This window comes from Mirounga leonina, unplaced genomic scaffold (genome assembly GCF_011800145.1).
Source record: "Mirounga leonina isolate KUSES-001 unplaced genomic scaffold, KU_Mleo_1.0 Mir_174, whole genome shotgun sequence".
NCBI lineage: Eukaryota > Metazoa > Chordata > Mammalia > Carnivora > Phocidae > Mirounga > Mirounga leonina.
The window spans coordinates 60,494,461-60,501,333 of record NW_023270451.1 but is presented as its reverse complement, the minus strand read 5'-3'; positions in this window follow the sequence as shown (position 1 = coordinate 60,501,333).

Sequence of the window (6,873 nt, the reverse complement as noted above, 5' to 3'; positions counted from 1 at the left end):
CCCATGCTCCAAATCACCACAGGATGAAGGGATGAAAGCAGATGCCAACTCTATGTATTGCAGGGTATGTATCACAGGAGAGTAACCCCAAAACTATGAAACTGGGAGCTTATATAAGGTGGCTGGCACATCTATCTCTCCAAAGATGAAAAGAAATTGATGTTTGCTCTGGAATATAAATACATACTCTCTGGAGGGAGAAGGTCTCTAGGTTTACAACCCCTGGAATGTAAAGAAATGGCTCCAGGGAAGATTGTCTATAAATTTCTCAGAAACTTACAAGGCTTGTTTTTTTTTTTCTCTTCAATCATTCTTTACATAGGTTGTCAGTAATCTTTGTTCAGTAAGCCCTGCATGTGAGGAAACATGGAAATATTTATGGAGCATTGTTTCCTGACAGCTGCAACAAATATATTCATGTTTTTTTCCTTGTGAGTTGACTTTTTATTTTTCTGCAGAGTAAGCTTCATTATATATAAGTAAGTAAACAGGTTACTTCCAACAAAATAAAAATCAAACTAGGAGCTTATTTATTCCTTCAAAAATGTCAATTACAAAGAAATTAATTGAGAGTTATCATAATGATTCTTGGGACAAATGCTATGACTCTATGGATCCAAATTCTCATATAATGTTAAAAGGATGAGAAAAATCAGAAATATTTAAAAAGTATTCCTCAACTTCACACTGTATCCTCAGAAATACTAAATGGAGTAACTCTTTATGAATACATAACTTTTGTTTTTTTAGCTTTATATACATTTTTAAATAAATTATTCTCCACTGTTGGTAGAGATAGGTGAAAATAGTATATACTCCTTACATTTTATGTGTATAGTTTATCTAGCTCAAAAAATTATATAGCATTGTAAAAATATCTTTATATTAGGTAAATGGAAAACAGGGACCTACTGTTTTTGGTATTACAATATATAAAAAGGGCATGAGAATTTCATTTCATAGCAATGACACCATAGGTCAAAGAAGAATGAGTAACATACACACATTACTGAAAGAAGAAGCTGTGTTAACTCCTATTTTAAACTTCTTGATAAATTCTTTTTATTATTATTATTTTAAAATTATTTTTCCAGATTTACTGGGAAATGATTGATAAATAAAAATTATATTTAGGGTATGCAATGTGATGATTTGATATTTGATATATGTATAAATTTTGAAATGATTACCATAATCAAGCTAATTAACACATTTATCACCTCACATAGCTATCTTGTTGTTGTTTTTGTTTTTGGTGTGGTGAGAACACTTAAGATCTATTCACTTAGCAAATTTCAAGTATACAATACAGTATTATTATCTATAGTCACTATGTTGTACATTATATCCCCAGAACTCATTCATCTTATACGTTGAAGTCTGTACCCTTTGGCTAACATCTCCTCATTTTTCCACCCCTCCCAGAACCTGATAACTACCATTTACTCTCTGGTTCTGAGTTTGACAATTTATGAACCTACATATAAGTGAGATCATACAGTATTTGTCTTTCTCTGGTTTATTTCACTTAGCATCACAAGCTCCAGTTTCATCCATACTGTTGCAAATAACAGATTTTTTTTTAAATGGCTGAATACTATGCACAACAAAGGAAACGATCACAAAATAAGAGGGAACATACAGAATGGGAGAAAATATTTGCAAACCATATATCTGATGAAGGGTTAATATCCAAAATATATTAGGAACTCATATAAGTCAACAGAAAACAAAATAACCCAATTAACAGATGGGCAGAGAGTCTGATCAGACATTTTTCCAAGGAAGACATACAAATAGCCAACAGGTACATAAAAAGGTGTTCAACATCACTAATAATCAGGGAAATGAAAATTAAGCCACAATGGAGGTATCACCTCACACCTGTTAGGATGGTTATTATCTTAATAAACTCTTTACTCTTCAAACCACATAGAGTTTGTTTAAATGTGTTTACATCATAATAGAGAACTAAGATAATTTGTGTAGGAGTAAGCTATTCTTCCAAAATTTGCTGGTGTTTATTATACAATAAACGCTAGGAATATAAAAAGGAAATTTTCAAAAGTCAGAAGTGTCGAAGCTAGTTTTTATTTAATATGTGGAAACAGAAATCACATTTTCTATATTGCTTATATTTTTATTATGACCTTTCTTCCTAATAGCACAGATATATGCAATTAAATGTAGTGTCCTCATTAAAAGACACATATGAGCACCCTTTTCCTTTGGTGTACAGAGCACACAACAGTTAGAAACCAGCATTTTTGCTATAGATTAGATTACAAAGAAGTACGTGGCCTATATTGGTGAGGGGATGCTATAATGAATAAACCATTAAGATTAATTCACTGCAGGACAGAATTTAGATGCATTAACTAAGAGAGTTTTTATACTTTGTCCTTATGGCCTGTTATGAGTTGAATTGTGCACCCCCCCATTCATATGTTTAAGTCCTAACTCTCAGTACCTCATAATGTCTCCTCATTTGTAAGTATGGTCATTGCAGATGTCATTAATAAAGACGAGGTCGGGGCGCCTGGGTGGCTCAGTCGTTAAACGTCTGCCTTCGGCTCAGGTCATGGTCCCAGGGTCCTGGGATCGAGCCCCGCATCGGGCTCCCTGCTCCGTGGGAAGCCTGTTCTCCCTCTCCCTCTGCCCCTGCTTGTGTTCCCTCTCTCACTGTGTCTCTCTCTGTCAAATAAATAAAATCTTAAAAAAATAAAATAAAATAAAATAAAGACGAGGTCATACTGGAGTAGGGCAGGCTCCTAATCCAACATGATTGGTGTATTTATACAAAGGGGGAATTTGGACATGGCCACAGATATAAGGTGAATGCCATGTGAACATGAAGATGGAGACTGGGGTGATGCACATAGGAATGCCAAAGATGGCCAGCATACCATCAGTAGCTAGGAGAGAGTCATGGAGTAGATTCTCCCCTGAAGCCCTTGGAAAAAAAACAACTGCCAACACCTTGATCTTGGACTTCTAGCCTCCAAAACTGAGACAATACATTTCTGTTGTTTAAGTCACCCAATTTGTGGTACTTTGTTATGGCAGTCCTAGCAAACTAATACATGGCTCTTGTATCTTTCCTTTCTACAAAGAATCAATGATATTCATCACTTCAAAGGCACATATTCATTCACCTTAGGAAAGAGGAGATTAAAGGACCCAGAAAGTACAAAGAGGTCAAATGTTTGGAATCTTAATATAGAATAGAACTTTGAAAGGAAAAGTGTTGATTTATAGAGACATGGGGGTTTGAGATTAATGTCAATTTTTTCAATTTCAAAGCCTGGCTATAATAAAGTAATATCTGATACTTGAACAAAGAGAACTTAAAAGTTTCATCTATATCCTCAAGGCTTGGGAAAAGTCACATGTATTTGAGAGAAAGTTTTCCTGGTGTAAAAGCAAGACTTAGTCTCCTTGTAGGATAGCTGGGAATTAGAACAGTAGTTTAGTGGAGGTCCCCTTAATTGCATGGTTATTTTAAAAGGGCTCTGCTTTCAGGCGCCTGGGTGGCTCAGTTGGTTAAGCGACTGCCTTCGGCTCAGGTCATGATCCTGGAGTCCCTGGATCGAGTCCCACATTGGGCTCCCTGCTCGGCAGGGAGTCTGCTTCTCCCTCTGACCCTCCTCCCTCTCATGCTCTCTGGATCTCATTCTCTCTGTCTCAAATAAATAAATAAAATCTTAAAAAAAAAAAAAAGGGCTCTGCTTTCTTCCTTACTAGAAAATTTAGAGAAACCTTAAACTCACCAAACCAAGGAATAAAATGGGGTGACCTAAGGAAGCAAAATGCTGCATATAGCAACATACAACTAAACAAACGTGGAAATTAAGGGGCATAAGTAGAAGTGAATAGGGTAAATATATTACACATATGTAATGTGTATGATGTATACATAATCTATGTCTATAATATATGTATCTCTATTATATAGTGTACATATATAATGTGCATAACACATAATATATATTATACATATGCAATGTGTATATAATACACATATTATACACCATAGTGCACATATATGTGTATAATGTATATATAATGTATGTATATATTGATATATATAATTTATATTATATATACACACACTTCACAGTGTATATGTACCCTATTAAAATTCTGAGTTATTAAACTGTTAAGATCATAACATACCTGCTATAATTAGAGCACCTATTATATATAGTACATTATATACCTTTATATGCTGATATCATTTTTGATAATTTGTCATTTGATTCTAGTGATTGAGGAAGGTCAGATGTGGTTACCCTCATCTTAAAGCTAAAAATACTAAAAGCTTTGAGAGATTATGAATGTTATTCAATATCTCATACGTAATAAATCACAGGGATGGAATTAGTTACTTCATTTTCCATACAGTGCCATAAAATGATTAGGGTGCATTAGGCTTTCTACTCTCTAGGTCACATTTAGGCCATTTTATCTTCCAAAAGAGAAACTTGATCTTCCTCTAAGTATAGTGGATCTGTTTTCCTTTTCCAAATATTGTTGCATCAGATATAGATTATATGCTTTTTCCATCTTCTTTATAAAAATAAAAACTATAGTTTTCCCATTTAAATCGAAATCCTGTGGGAAATAGTGAGCATTCTGTATATTCTTTGCCCATATTATTCAGGTCTTGTGGGTTCTTCACACTGATCTCTAGTTTCTTGTATATACAGTTGGTTATCCAATGGCTTTAGGACCAGCACACCTGAAGCCATTGTCAATCAGCCCTAAACAGCAGTCTCTCCAAAAATGATATTTACCAATGTGCTCAGTATTAGATAGGGAGAGGGACAACTTGATCCTAAAGTAATAAAAAATGAAATGAATGTTTATATTTAGCTCAACTTGATTAGCAAATATGGAGAAACTTTTCTGGGCAAGTTACTACATGTGATCAAACAGTGGAGAAAAACATGAACAAGTCAATCAATAGTGATGATGATGAGAAAGACTTGATGCTGAACAGTAACAGCAGCTACATTTTAAGGGGATAAAAAATGTGCAATGTACTATGCTACAACTTCACATGCATTGTGCAATTTAAATCTCACAACACTCCTATGAGATTTTTGTCTTCATTATCATACATTTATAAATAAATGAGTCGACACTGTTAAGTAATATATTCAAGTGTTACATGCCCTGTTCATTTTTTTTTTAAGATTTTTCATTTATTCATTTGAGAGAGAGAGTGCGCATGCAAGTGCATCAGCAGTTGCGGGGGTGGTCAGAGGGAGAGGGAGGAGCAGACTCCCCACTAAGCAGGGAAGCCTGATATGGGGCTTGATCCCAGGACCCCTGGGATCATGACCAGAGCTGAAGGCAGCAGCTTAACCCACTGAACCACCCAGGCACCCCAAGACCTGTTCATTCTTGGAGCCAGATTTGCACCTTTGTCTGTCTGACCTCAGATCCCAAACTCTTAACTGGTAAAAAGCAGTCGTTGCATAATCAGTATCACAAATTACTATTAGAAGTTATCCTTTTTAAAAAATGTTTTATTTATTTATTCCCCAACCACCCAAACATGACTCTCAAGTAATGTACTGTCACAGAATTGTATGTACAATATGGTCCTTTGTCAAAAGTGCTAGCAGTCCCTGGCAAAAAAAAAAAAAAAAATAATAATAATAATAATAAAAAAGAGAGAAAAATTAGCAGTGTCACTTAAGCCTATGATTACTGTGAGCTTCTTCCTATTAGCTAATGTATGAGCCAACCCTTAAGTTCATGTTTACTTTGACTTTATATCTCAACTTATGAAAATGATTCTGAGCTCTATTCTGTAATAGAAAAATGCTACAAGAACTATGTATGCTAAGTTCTATCATCTTAGAGACTTCAAGTATTAAACTTTTGAATAGGATAAAAGACAGAACCGAACACTTTATCCTTAACAAACTTGACATTACAAACTCCCTACAGTATCACCCTTACTCACGTGAGGGACCCCTACAAACCAAAGAACTATTCATTGGTTCCTGGAGGATTAAAAAAAGAAAAGACCATTAAAAATCTGGCAACACTCAAAAGAAGACAACAGACCCTAGACCTGAAAAGGGCAAATCAAGAGCCTGTCAGTACAAATGATTCAGAACTTCTCAAATCCTGGCAGAGTGAGTGGGCAAGTTGGTCTCTGGAGAATATAAACCCTGACATTATTTTTGCTCCAAACCACCACTCAGAATTCTACTCAGATGCTGACAGAGAGGCATCCTAGCAGACAGAGCATAGGTAGTAGTCTCTCCTTCCAGTGACTGGAGCAAATAACAGAGAGAGCGTGTGATCTCTGTGCGTTTCTAGCCACTGATCCATAACCTTAAAGCATTATGTTTTAAGGTACAAAGACATTTGTTCGAGTATTTTCAGTTATGTAAGGCTATCTTCCCTAATATTGATTTAAATACTTCTTTTCATAAAAAGGGTACTTATTTCAAAGCCCCTCCCAAGAACATTTTTCACCTGAAATGACCCATATTTTTAAAAGTAAGGACTTAGGGACACCTGGGTGGCTCAGATGATTAAGCGTCTGTCTTCAGCTCAGGTCATGATCCCAAGGTCCTGGGATAGAGTCCTCATCAGGCTCCCTCCTCAGTGGGGAGCCTGTTTCTCCTTCTGCCTGCTGCTCCCCCTGCTTGTGCTCTCTGTCTTTCTCTCTCTCTGGCAAATAAATAAATAAAATCTTAAAAAAAAAAAAAAAAGTAAGGACTTAAACATCTTCCCTTTCAGAAACATAATTTTTCTTTCTTTCTTTTTCTTTCCCCTTCTTTCCTTCCTTCCTTCCTTCCTTCCTTCCTTCCTTCCTTCCTTCCTTCCTTCCTTCCTTCCTTCCTTCCT